The sequence below is a fragment of the Dendropsophus ebraccatus genome, chromosome 3 (genome assembly GCF_027789765.1).
Source record: "Dendropsophus ebraccatus isolate aDenEbr1 chromosome 3, aDenEbr1.pat, whole genome shotgun sequence".
NCBI classification, from domain to species: Eukaryota; Metazoa; Chordata; class Amphibia; order Anura; family Hylidae; genus Dendropsophus; species Dendropsophus ebraccatus.
The window spans coordinates 2065442-2080514 of record NC_091456.1 but is presented as its reverse complement, the minus strand read 5'-3'; the positions used below and the strand labels follow the sequence as shown (position 1 = coordinate 2080514).

Sequence of the window (15073 nt, the reverse complement as noted above, 5' to 3'; positions counted from 1 at the left end):
GTAAGAAAAAGCAATCAAAAAGTTGCATATATACGCAATAAGAAGTACAGATCTTGGCGCAAAAAATTACACCTCACATAGCCCCATGGACCAAAGGATAACAGCGTTATAAGGAGGGAATAGAGCAAAGGTGCAGTTCAGTTCAGGTTCGGTTCGGACTAACTCAAACTTTACGTTTAAATTTTGAAATGTTTCTAGTTTAAATTTTTTTTTTTACTTTTTTTGACTATTTTATTTTAGATACATGAGAATAATAAAGACCATTTTACAGATGTGCTTGTTTTAGACTTTCCATAATGTGTTTCAGGGATACAACCTACAATTGCTCGGGATTACAGGTCAGAATTGCTCCGGCACCAGAATCAATGGACGACAAGACGATACAGATGTAAACCTCATGTTGGATGGTACAAAAACTGGAAATGACATGTAATCATGAGAGTAGCCCTATACATGAAGCTAAATCATCGGAGTAGTCATTTTCATTTCTTCCTCTGCCAGAACAGCTTCTGATTATGTAAAACATTTATTAATGTCAGAGAATATAATGTCACGAGTTCCCTCAGTAATCAGTTACCGGGGAGCCGCCATCTGACAAGCATTTACGTGCAGCTAAACATCCATCACTCCGTCCAGCCCCCACATTTATTTCATTTTTTAATCCCAGGTCCTGTAAACATTGATGAATGTTTTTGAGCTTCTGTGGAATTTCATTTGTTTTCCATCCGGACGACCCCTGGGATACGATTTTTGCAACCCCCTTGCCGCTTCAAACATAATAGTGAAACATACTAAAAGGCATAAAACAAGGAGAAATGGAAAAGTCAAATTTTAGTGCAGAATGTTTAGCTATTTACACCACATTTTGCCCATTTGTCCGACCTATACACGAGGCGCGCTCCCAGTTACCCCGGTGAGTGGGATGTTAGAATAGTGGACTGAATGTGGTCTAGCCGTGACCAGTCTATCTGTTTAGTTCATTTTCAAAAGCCGGGTCTACCGCACATTTGTATAACCGCATATAAATTCTTTAGTAACAGACAAATACATTCACTACTAGACTATGTTCGGTCCAGTGCTGGCCGATAGTGTGTGGCAGTATATGTCTATACAATAAGAGGTAAAAACAGATGCCAGCACTGCCAGGAATCTGTATGGAGTATAGGCTAATGGATACTGGCTTAGCAGACCAGTAATAGAAGTGGACACGGTACATAAGACAGAGCAGTAGGTGGCAATGCAATGAGAAGAGAAGATGTCTTGCACTTACTGATTCTTAGCTCTCAGCAGGGAGGGGGGGGGGGAAAAGGGGTTGCAGGTGAGGGTGTGCCTCCTAGGATGATGGTTTCGCACTACTTGCGCCTCCTCAGGTCGGGAGCTCTACGTCACTGCAACAACATACAAAGTGCTTATTGGACTAGACCTCCAGGAACACTAGAGGAAAATCACCAAGATCCGTATACCATATGACAGTACAAGCGTTTATAACAAATGACAGTACAAGCGATTAGAACAAACTCTGTAATAGGTAATTAGGCAAAAGAGCTTCTTTCTGTACTGACAAGGCTGCGCCTCTGCTTCACTTCATAGCGGGTGTAGATTTCTGCCATGATGTACGCCTGCAAGGCCAGGCCTCCTCCCTGTCTTGTCACACCCCCACCCGCCCATGATTCTGTGACTTCTCCCTGGTGTACACCAGTGACACAGTCTTTATAAATTTCTCCCTATGGGTACGTTCACACTGAGCAAATGTGGTAGAACTCAGTGTCAGACAGCGTCTCTTTGGGAGGGCTTGCGTGCCTCCGCTCATAGAATTGACATGTCTCAGTTTGAACATACCCTAAGTGTGCAACATTTAGTCATAACGTTAGTCGCATGGAACCTTTCATACAATAAAATGATCTTAAAAACTTCTCAAATAATTAATCTGCGATGTGTGGAGTAATCGCCCTGTCCCCATCCCTTGTTATCACCCTGTCCCATGTAATCACCCTGTCCCGTGTAATCGCCCTGTCCTCATTCCGTGTAATCGACCTGTCCCCGTCCCGTGTAGTCACCCTGTCCCCGTCCCATGTAATCGCCCTTTTAGTTTGGTGTGGCTGGCTATACCCTTTCCCCTGTGGTCGGTGACCTGCCGGGCTGTGAGAGGGTTCCTTAGGCGCTTTTCACGGTGGTCCGGAGTGGAGATATGACCCGCCTATACTATCGGTACTTCCACCCACAAAAGTGAGATGACTCAAGGACGGTGTAACTACTGTGTAGGTGCTGGAACAATAACCACTAAGTCCCGTTATAATAAATAAACTCTTCTTTACAGAGGTAACACTTTATAATGCCAGCTGACAATATACTTCTGACTTGACTGGAGAAGATCTGTGCTGAGAGCCTCAGAGGTAGACTTATAGTACTGACTTGATTGTGTGCTGAAGAGTAGAGCGAGTTCAGAGCAGAGAAGAGGAGTAAGTTGTGAAATTTAAGAGTAGCGGAGAGGAGTTTGTCCTCAGAGTCCCAACTTAATTTTGTATTGTGCTCTGCCGGAACTTTATAAGAAAAAGAAGTAGAGTACTTGAGAGTAGAAGAATACTTGTGCCCGTGTTTTGACCTCTGTCGTGATACCACCTATTGCCCTGCAGTTTTGAGTGACACAAGTCCAAACAAGGTGACACAAGACCCAGTCCTTGTTACTTGGGTTGAGCAAAGCGTTTCCGGTGTCACTTGCATTGTGAGATAGAGTACGTAGGCTTATAGAAACTTTGCTCTATCCAGATAAGTTCCTCTAGCTTTAGGATACTGTCCTGCAGCTTTAGAGATATTCACGGCGTGGGTTAGGGTGATCCCTGACTTTTCCTCTTTGTTGGCGTTTAGCACTGCATAGTTGGAATAAGTGTAGCTTTAAAGAAAAGAGTCTCTGAGTTTCCCATGTAGATAAACTACAGATGGTCTGTCCAGTAGGGGGAACCTGGCAGAGCCAGGCCCCTGGCAAAACTCTGCAAGAGACTGTGTCTGTGTGTCTTGCCTCTACGAGAACCAGAGAAGAACTCCCTAAGTGTGGGTGTACACTTCCTCTCCCCATGTGACAACTTCCTACAGGGTGTGTAACAACTCCTGTGAGTGGTGGAGAAGAGAGTGCAAAGAGAAAGAAGAATAGAGATAGGTGAAGAAAAGGAATAGCTCTCATTGCACTATTGTACTACATGTTTTCTTTTGTGTGTGTGGGCGCGGTGTGTTTATGTGCTAAAAAAACTTCTAAAAAAATTCCAGGATGAAACCAAGAGTGAAAACTTTTTTTCACATTTCTTCCAATATAGCATTGGTTTTACCAATCAAAAGACATTAAGGGAACAAGAGGACATTTCATTGGGTTTCTGCAGAAGGATAATATTAAATGGAATCCAATTAAATGAATAAATGAGGAGGCATCTGTTTAACACCAGGGCCCCAACCCTGTTATGTAAAGGGGTTATTCAGGATTAGAAACACATGGCAGCTTTTTTCCAAAAACAGATCCACCCCTGTCCTCAGTTGGTATGTGATATTACAATTCTGCTCCATTCACCTCAATGGTACTGAGCTGCAATTCCCCCCCCACACACACACACCCACACACCCAACCTGAAGACAAGAGAGCCCCCATTCCTGGAACAAAGTAGCACTGTGGGGGAGATTTATCAAACATGGTGTAAAGTGAAACTGAATTTGAGTCTGTGAGGAATGAGAGGTGGAATCTGGAAGGGCTGGAAATCTGGAGGATCCCTCATATAGGCTCAAAACTCCACATTCAGCCGCATATTACCCTGTGCAAACATGCAACAATGATGACGGAGTAGTCAGGGATACCGGAACAATCCAGCCGGCACGCTGAGCCAGGTAAACCTCTCCCTAACGCAGCACTGATCTACCAGCTCGGCCTCATCATCCCAGCCATGCATCCACCTACTGTCCCCGCCAGTTGTGACCATTGTATGTTCTACAGCTGCCGCTGCCTTGTGTGCAGCCGGTGCGTTATATAGGGAGTACAAAGGACAGAGACAACCCCTCTCAGCCCTACTCTCCCTTTATAACACAATGGGCCCTACTCTCCCTATATAACACAATGGGCCCTACTCTCCCTATATAACACAATGGGCCCTACTCTCCCTATATAACACAATGGGCCCTACTCTCCCTATACACAATGGGCCCTACTCTCCCTATACACAATGGGCCCTACTCTCCCTTTATAACACAATGGGCCCTACTCTCCCTATATAACACAATGGGCCCTACTCTCCCTATACACAATGGGCCCTACTCTCCCTATATAACACAATGGGCCCTACTCTCCCTATATAACACAATGGGCCCTACTCTCCCTAAACACAATGGGCCCTACTCTCCCTATATAACACAATGAGCCCTACTCTTCCTACATAACACAATGGGCCCTACTCTCCCTATATAACACAATGGGCCCTACTCTCCCTATATAACACAATGGGCCCTACTCTCCCTATATAACACAATGGGCCCTACTCTCCCTATACACAATGGGCCCTACTCTCCCTATATAACACAATGGGCCCTACTTTCCCTATATAACACAATGAGCCCTACTCTCCCTATACACAATGGGCCCTACTCTCCCTATATAACACAATGGGCCCTACTCTCCCTATACACAATGAGCCCTACTCTCCCTATACACAATGGGCTCTACTCTCCTTATATAACACAATGAGCCCTACTCTCCCTATATAACACAATGAGCCCTACTCTCCCTATACACAATGGGCTCTACTCTCCTTATATAACACAATGAGCCCTACTCTCCCTATATAACACAATGAGCCCTACTCTCCCTATACACAATGAGCCCTACTCTCCCTATATAACACAATGGGCCCTACTCTCCCTATATAACACAATGGGCCCTACTCTCCCTATATAACGCAATGGGCCCTACTCTCCCTATATAACACAATAAGCCCTACTCTCCCTATATAACACAATGAGCCCTACTCTCCCTATACACAATGGGCCCTACTCTCCCTATATAACACAATGGGCCCTACTCTCCCTATATAACACAATGGGCCCTACTCTCCCTATATAACACAATGGGCCCTACTCTCCCTATATAACACAATGGGCCCTACTCTCCCTAAACACAATGGGCCCTACTCTCCCTATATAACACAATGAGCCCTACTCTTCCTACATAACACAATGGGCCCTACTCTCCCTATATAACACAATGGGCCCTACTCTCCCTATATAACACAATGGGCCCTACTCTCCCTATACACAATGGGCCCTACTCTCCCTATATAACACAATGGGCCCTACTCTCCCTATACACAATGAGCCCTACTCTCCCTATACACAATGGGCTCTACTCTCCTTATATAACACAATGAGCCCTACTCTCCCTATATAACACAATGAGCCCTACTCTCCCTATACACAATGGGCCCTACTCTCCCTATATAACACAATAAGCCCTACTCTCCCTATATAACACAATGAGCCCTACTCTCCCTATACACAATGGGCCCTACTCTCCCTATATAACACAATGGGCCCTACTCTCCCTATATAACACAATGGGCCTACTCTCCCTATATAACACAATGGGCCCTACTCTCCCTATATAACACAATGGGCCCTACTCTCCCTATATAACACAATGAGCCCTACTCTCCCTATATAACATAATGAGCCCTACTCTCCCTATACACAATGGGCCCTACTCTCCCTATACACAATGGGCCCTACTCTCCCTATATAACATAATGAGCCCTACTCTCCCTATACACAATGGGCCCTACTCTCCCTATATAACATAATGAGCCCTACTCTCCCTATACACAATGGGCCCTACTCTCCCTATATAACATAATGAGCCCTACTCTCCCTATATAACATAATGAGCCCTACTCTCCCTATACACAATGGGCCCTACTCTCCCTATATAACATAATGAGCCCTACTCTCCCTATACACAATGGGCCCTACTCTCCCTATATAACATAATGAGCCCTACTCTCCCTATATAACACAATGGGCCCTACTCTCCCTATATAACACAATGGGCCCTACTCTCCCTATATAACACAATGGGCCCTACTCTCCCTATATAACACAATGGGCCCTACTCTCCTTATATAACACAATGGGCCCTACTCTCCCTATACACAATGGGCCCTACTCTCCCTATACACAATGGGCCCTACTCTCCCTATATAACACAATGGGCCTTATGTACTAACAATCCGTCAATGATAAGCAGTTATGCTGCCGGTTGTGTCAGGTTTTTCGCGTCAAATTCATTAATTATTGGCCTTAGTAAATCTGGAAGGTTTTTCACAGGACAAAACTTAAACCGACCACCCGGCCACACGAGACACAAGAAGCCACTGGTTTTTAGAATCCAAAACCCTTCAAAGAAATGACGGTTTAGCTTAGTAAATCTGTGGGTTGTGGCGGGTTTTAAAGAACCCACCCACAGTCCACCCACTACACACCCACAGTCCACCCACTACACACCCACAGTCCACCCACTACACACCCACAGTCCACCCACTACACACCCACAGTCCACCCACTACACACCCATGACACGCCGGGACACACTCACTACACACCCATGACACGCCCGGGACACACTCACTACACACACATGACACGCCCACGACACACTCACTACACACCCATGACACGCCCGGGACACACTCACTACACACACATGACACGCCCACGACACACTCACTACACACACATGACACGCCCAGGACACACTCACTACACACCCATGACACGCCCGGGACACACTCACTACACACACATGACACGCCCACGACACACTCACTACACACACATGACACGCCCAGGACACACTCACTACACACACATGACACGCCCAGGACACACTCACTACACACCCATGACACGCCGGGACACACTCACTACACACACATGACACGCCCAGGACACACTCACTACACACCCATGACACGCCGGGACACACTCACTACACACACATGACACGCCCAGGACACACTCACTACACACACATGACACGCCCAGGACACACTCACTACACACCCATGACACGCCGGGACACACTCACTACACACACATGACACGCCCAGGACACACTCACTACATACCCATGACACGCTGGGACACACTCACTACACACCCATGACACGCCCGGGACACACTCACTACACACCCATGACAAGCCGGGACACACTCACTACACACCCATGACACGCCCGGGACACACTCACTACACACCCATGACACGCCCGGGACACACTCACTACACACCCATGACACGCGCCGGGACACACTCACTACACACCCATGACAAGCCGGGACACACTCACTACACACCCATGACACGCCCGGGACACACTCACTACACACCCATGACACGCCCGGGACACACTCACTACACACACATGACACGCCGGGGACACACTCACTACACACCCATGACACGCCCGGGACACACTCACTACACACCCATGACACGCCCGGGACACACTCACTACACACCCATGACAAGCCGGGACACACTCACTACACACCCATGACAAGCCGGGACACACTCACTACACACCCATGACACGGCCGGGACACACTCACTACACACCCATGACACGGCCGGGACACACTCACTACACACCCATGACACGCCCGGGACACACTCACTACACACCCATGACACGCCCGGGACATGTCGGAACACCAAACTGACAGGGAAAACGGACAATAACCCAACGGGAACATGTTAGTAAATGGCTGCCTATATTATCCAAAGCAAAGTTCTATGGTAAAAGGACAACCAGACAGGGCCGTTTTAATACATTGGTGGGCCCAGTGCACAGCCCTCAAGAGTGGGCCCCCCCTTCCCTTTCGGCACATTGTATAATGTACTGAATTTGCCCCCACACTGTATCAGGAGCCCCAATACATACAGTAGTTACCTTATAACATTATTTCCACCATACAGTGATTACATATTACATAAAAACTGCACTAAACAAAACAGAAAGCTATCATCAATGATACCATTACATAATACCGCCCTAACACTACAACCCTATAACAGAGTGCAGTTACATCCAGTGACTCACAGGGGGCGTCTTCTCCGATCAGAGTCTGTCACCTTTTCTTTTTCTCTCCATCCAGCCTGGGCCACCTTGAAGTCTTCTCCTGGCTGTTAATCTTCTCTCCAGAATCTGCCAGACAAATATTTTAGGCTCCAACACATACAGTAGTTAGGTCCTTTGTACCCCTATACAGTAGTTACACCCCTCTGTAACCCTACATAGTTACACCCCTCTGTGCCTCCATAGTTTTAAGGTGTCCCTGTAGTATATAGACCCTCATGTGCTCCTCCAGTTATATACAGCCCTCCTGTGCGCTCCCCCATTAGTATATAGCCCCCCTGTGCACTCTCCCCAGTAGTATATAGCCCCCCTGTGCTCTCCCACAATAGTATATAGCCCCCCTGTGCTCTCCCCCAATAATATATAGCCCCTCTGTGCTCTCCCACAATAGTATATAGCCCCCTGTGCTCTCCCCCCAATAGTATATAGCCCCCCTGTGCTCTCCCCAATAGTATATAGCCCCCCTGTGCTCTCCCCAATATATAGCCCCCCTGTGCTCTCCCCCATAGTATATAGCCCCCTGTGCTCGCCAATAGTATATAGCCCCCCTGTGCTCTCCCCAATATATAGCCCCCTTGTGCTCTCCCCCATAGTATATAGACCCCTGTGCTCCCCAATAGTATATAGCCCCCCGTGCTCTCCCCAATATATAGCCCCCCTGTGCTCTCCCCCATAGTATATAGACCCCTGTGCTCCCCAATAGTATATAGCCCCCCTGTGCGCTCTCCCATTAGTATATAGCCCTCCTGTGCTCTCCAATAGTATATAGCCCCCCCGTGCTCTCCCACAATAGTATATAGCTCCTCTGTGCTCTCTCCCCAATAGTATATAGCCCCCCTGTGCTCTCCCCACAATATTATATAGCCCCCCTGTGCTCTCCCCCCAATAGTATATAGCCCCCCTGTGCTCTCCCCAATAGTATATAGCCCCCCTGTGCTCTCCCCAATAGTATATAGCCCCCCTGTGCTCTCCCCCATAGTATATAGCCCCCTGTGCTCCCCAATAATATATAGACCCCTGTGCTCCCCAATAGTATATAGACCCCTGTGCTCCCCAATAGTATAAAGCTCCCATGTGCTCCCCAATAGTATATAGACCCCTGTGCTCCCCAATAGTATATAGTCCCCTGTGCTCCCCAATAGTATATAGACCCCTGTGCTCCCCAATAGTATATAGCTCTCCTGTGCTCCCCCATAGTATATAGCTCCCCTGTGCTCCCCCATAGTATATAGCTCCCCTGTGCTCCCCAATAGTATATAGCTCCCCTGTGCTCCCCAATAGTATATAGCTCCCCTGTGCTCCCCAATAGTATATAGCTCCCCTGTGCTCCCCCATAGTATATAGCCCCCTGTGCTCCCCCATAGTATATAGCTCCCCTGTGCTCCCCAGTAGTATATAGCTCCCCTGTGCTCCCCAGTAGTATATAGCCCCCTGTGCTCCCCAATAGTATATAGCTCCCCTGTGCTCCCCCATAGTATATAGCCCCCTGTTCTCTCCCATAGTTTATAGCTCCCCTGTGCTCCCCAATAGTATATGTGCTCCCCCTCCCATATAACATTGAAAAAAACAAACACTTACTCACCTGGGTCCACGCGTTCCTCTTCTCTTCCCTCCTGTGGCCGCACTTCCTGTGGTCACAAGAGGCTGCACTCCCCTTACCCTCGCGCCGACGCTCCAGTCGGGCGCTAGAGGGAGAGTGCGGCCTCTTGTGACCGCAGGAAGTGCGGCCACAAGAGGGACTGACAGGGAGGGAGCCAATGGCTCTCTCTCTGTCAGTGTCGCTGCTGCTGAAGCGCCGCAGCAGCAGCGGGCGGGGGCAGCGGCGGACGGGGGGGCCCTGCAGGGGGCGCCATGGAGGGGTAAGTAGATTACCCATCCATGACGCTCCCCCCTGACAGGCTGGTGGCCGGAGCCCTGTGCGACCGCATTGGTCGCACATAGCAACGGCCGGCCTGCTCGGGGGGCCCCTTTAACCAGTGGGCCCGGTGCACGTGCACCATGTGCCCTCTGGTTAAAGCGGCCCTGCAACCAGAAGGTCAGACATCTGTGATTTAAAGGTTTTCGACGCCACCATCTGCTCTCATGTACTATTACCTCGGCAAGCTGATGAGTATACAGAGTATACAGCACATTGCTCTGACTCTTCAGGTCCATTGGATCTTCTTATAAACAACTTGCCGCAAGCATCCAATCTCTAGACTATTCTGCTCGGTAAGCGGCTTCATCTTTTATTACTTATTTGTACTTATAATTTCACACAAGCGTTCCGTATAATAGATAGGTTTCAGCCAATGGTCAGGACGCTCTCCGTCCATGCTCTTCCCTCGGTATCTTTTACCTAATGACATAAGAGAAACGTGAAATACAAAATCCCTTTCGATTTTAAGGGGGAAAAGTAAACATATCTTTCCATGGCGACGGGGAAAACAATGAGCTGGAGTACAGATGCATTATTCATAGCGTTGTGCCTGCGCAGACAGATGGATTACTTCATGGATAAATAAATAAGGGACAGATCCAGGAAATTCTGTTCCTGAAGAGTTCATGGTGATTTGTATTTAACCTCTCGCTGACCTGACCCTTACCAGATTCCTCTTGGTCGGTTCTGTTTTCTGTTACTTTTTATCATTTTCACTGAATTGTATCAGCAGCTGCGTGCATCCAGTATGAGGTAACCCCCCAACACGGAACGCTCGCACCGCTCGACCATTACACCATCTTACTGTTACTGGACCTCCATTGTGCAGGATACTGAATAGAAAAAATATAGAAAGGCGTCCGTATACATGGACTGAATAGAAAAAATATAGAAAGGCGTCCGTATACATGGACTGAATAGAAAAAATATAGAAAGGCGTCCGTATACATGGACTGAATAGAACGGGAAACTGGATTCTGAGCAAATCTTGGGTCATCCTTAGAGGTCAGTGAACTTTTCAAAAGATTGTTTCGGCAACTTTAAGGGAAAGTTCAGGTTCATCAGAACTGGAGAAAGAGGACACGTGGGACAGGTGAGCATACCCTTTTTTGTGTGTCCTAAATTGTGCGGCTGCCATTTTAACAAACTCATTATGCAAAAAGTTTAGGACGGAACCAAACTCTTTGCGAAGTTTGTAATGAGTCTCAGTGCATGAAATTCAGTTCTCTCTTCTCCAGTTATCCCACAATGCAGTTATCTCCTCTCCATAGGAAAGAGGAGAACCAGTAGACTGATGGGGTCTGGCTGCTGGAACCCCCACCGATCATGAGAACCAAGATGACTTGTGCCCTGAAAACAGCCGAGTGCAGGAACCATAAAGAAGTTGTGAGTGAGCGCTGCACTGGGTGAGTGACTTCTACCACAGCAAAGTCTCCCAGACCATAATCCGGATTTGCATTGTATTCCGTTCTGACACCTACGCGGTAATCAGGTCATAATGTGACAATCCGCATATCAGCGGTAGAATAAAGTGTTGTCATCTAATAAGCAGAAACCTGAAAAACATTATACCTACAGATGAGCCAACCAAACTCCCCAAACTAAATTGGTTACCAACTCCGCACAAAGCTTGGTTAGTTCACAAATTGTCGGAAAACTTTGTACGAACCCGGTCCACAATGGCGGCCGCACATGGTACATTACTTTACATCAAAAGCACCTAAAAAATATGGAGGCATAAATCATAGTAAACTGGGCACAAGGATGGCGATCAAAAATCCTCCCGATAATGTAAAAATCCTCAATAAATACAAGTACAATCAGTGAGATCATTTATATATGAAGCCTCGCACTAAAAAGGTGTACGCTAGTGTGTGAGTGTGACCAACCTGTGAACAACCAACCTTAGTGGTCACGATGTATAACGATAATGGCGGAGGTTCAGCTTGTAGACGGTTACCGTGTTATCGATGAGCCGGTATAGTTGGTGCTGACTGATCCATGTTGTGAAGGAGTTGATGAGATGATGTATTATGATACGTTATTCCATCACAACTATCCCCAAAGCAAAGTCACCCAGGGATCGGACGACCATCGCCATGGATTCAGTGATCTGTGAGTCTGTGGAACTCGACGGAAAACTCAAAATGTCATCACAAAGTAACAAACATAAAGACGAAGGAAAATGAGCAAAAAATAGTAACATGTGAACTCAATAGCACTTCTGTATATAATAAGGGGGGGACGTGTTCAGTCATTTTGTAGATACAGAAATACACTGTATGAACACGGTCTAAGCAACACTACAAGTCTCAGCAGGTCTAGAAGGTCCCTGCAGCGTGCTGATGTCAGACACAGGGGATGTCTATAATGTCCCGGTGTAACAGAGTATATACCCCCAGCCCAGACTATACCCGGTGTAACAGAGTATATACCCCCAGCCCAGACTATACCCGGTGTATATACCCCCAGCCCAGACTATACCCGGTGTAACAGAGTATATACCCCCAGCCCAGACTATACCCGGTGTATATACCCCCAGCCCAGACTATACCCGGTGTATATACCCCCAGCCCAGACTATACCCGGTGTAACAGAGTATATACCCCCAGCCCAGACTATACCCGGTGTATATACCCCCAGCCCAGACTATACCCGGTGTATATACCCCCAGCCCAGACTATACCCGGTATAACAGAGTATATACCCCCAGCCCAGACTATACCCGGTATAACAGAGTATATACCCCCAGCCCAGACAATACCCGGTATAACAGAGTATATACCCCCAGCCCAGACTATACCCGGTATAACAGAGTATATACCCCCAGCCCAGACTATACCCGGTGTAACACAGTATATACCCCCAGCCCAGACTATACCCGGTGTAACAGGCCAGAGTATATACCTCCAGCCCAGACTATACCCGGTGTAACAGAGTATATACCCCCAGCCCAGACTATACCCGGTGTAACAGAGTATTTACCCCCAGCCCAGACTATACCCGGTGTAACAGAGTATATACCCCCAGCCCAGACTATACCCGGTGTAACAGAGTATATACCCCCAGCCCAGACTATACCCGGTGTAACAGAGTATATACCCCCAGCCCAGACTATACCCGGTGTAACAGAGTATATACCCCCAGCCCAGACTATACCCGGTGTAACAGAGTATATACCCCCAGCCCAGACTATACCCGGTGTAACAGAGTATATACCCCCAGCCCAGACTATACCCGGTGTAACAGAGTATATACCCCCAGCCCAGACTATACCCAGTGTAACAGAGTATATACCCCCAGCCCAGACTATACCCGGTGTAACACAGTATATACCCCCAGCCCAGACTATACCCGGTGTATATACCCCCAGCCCAGACTATACCCGGTGTAACAGGCCAGAGTATATACCCCCAGCCCAGACTATACCCGGTGTAACACAGTATATACCCCCAGCCCAGACTATGTATATTTTGGCCTAGGCTAGATTATACCCCCATGATATCAGCAGCAGTGAGTGATAGACACAAGAAATACTTTCTCACCATATTATTGGGGATTCGGCTTTGTCTGTGATATTAGGGAGAAGCTGCTGATGGAAATCTTACACATCTAATCACATAGGAGATTTATCAGACATGGTGTATAGTGACACTGGCAACCAATCAGATTCCACCTCTTATTCCTCACAGACTCTTTGGAAAATGGAAGGTGGAATCTGATTGGTTGCCGGGGGTGACTGAGCCAGTGTCACTATACACCATGTCTGATAAATCTCCCCCATACGGCACATGTATCATTGTGTTTTTGTTTTTTGGCTAATAAGGAGATTTTGTGACTTCATAAATATCTGTCCCGGACTTATTAAGGATTTTGTGCTATTCTACATCAGTTTTTATTGCCTGCACTGTTTTTCAATGTATGTGAGGGGGAGGGGGGAGGGGGGTGTTCTATTAACTAGTTTTCATTAGATTTGTCAAGTGCAAATTTTTTATCTTTTTGCGCAAAATCCTCCCCTAGCGTAGCTTTGTAGCCAAGCTGTTTTAGGCTGGGTTCACACTGTGTTTTTGCAGTCCTGTTTTTTTCCCATTCGTTTTTTTGCAAAATGGCAGCACTGATTGGCTGATGGGGAGCGAGGGGAGCCAGGAGCGTCGCACACAGCCGCAGCGCCAAACAGGTAATGTATGCTCGGGGCTGAGGCGGATGGCGGGCGGCGGAGGGGTTAAAGGAGCTGGGCGGCCGGCAGCAGGGGAGTTAAAGGGGCCAGGTCCCCTAAACGCAGCGGATCCGCTGCGTGTAGGGGAACCATTTAGCTTCACAGTATAGGATCCGGTGCAAACTCGCAGCGTGAAATCCGCTGCGGATCCGGTACGTGTTAAGTTACCATTAATCAGTTTTTACATTCCATAATAAAAAACGGATAAAAATGCCTCCTTTTAGCATACACAAATACTGTGGTTGACCGCATTTTTGTGTACGCTAAGAAAAATGAGTTTTGATCCGTTTTTCAATCCATATTTTTTTTTGCAAAAAATGATGAAAACAAAACGGACTGCAAAAAACGCATAAATTATGGAATAAATGTGTCTAAGGGTACAAACACACACACCGTATACGCAGCAGATCTGCAGCAGATTTGATGGTGCAGATTTGATGCTGTGTTCAGTTATTTAGATCTAATCTGCTGCGTATACGGTGTGTGTATTTGTACCCTAATGATGATTTTTGCGCAAAAAACTTTTGCACAGCCCATAAAAACCTCCACCTGCTTAAATAGTGCAGATGATGCAGTGATGGGACAGCGCCACCTACTGTCAGTATAATGTAAGCTGATGGGACAGCGCCATCTACTGTCAGTACAATGTAAGCTGATGGGACAGCGCCACCTACTGTCAGTATAATGTAAGCTGATGGGACAGCGCCACCTACTGTCAGTATAATGTAAGCTGATGGGACAGCGCCATCTACTGTCAGTACAATGTAAGCTGATGGGACA

General features: G+C 47.3%; 1 long non-coding RNA gene across 2 annotated transcripts; it reads right to left on the bottom strand.

The window, feature by feature from the left end:
* Positions 1-268: 268 nt before the first annotated feature.
* LOC138785127 (uncharacterized) lies at positions 269-13730 on the bottom strand. 2 transcript variants are annotated; one of them, XR_011362072.1, is made up of 3 exons: positions 13615-13730; positions 1271-1388; positions 269-791 (listed from the first exon to the last, which is right to left on the bottom strand). It is a non-coding gene; the product is annotated as an uncharacterized lncRNA (long non-coding RNA). The 2 variants fall into 2 exon arrangements; XR_011362073.1 differs by lacking the exon at positions 13615-13730 and adding an exon at positions 11982-12194.
* Positions 13731-15073: the final 1343 nt, after the last annotated feature.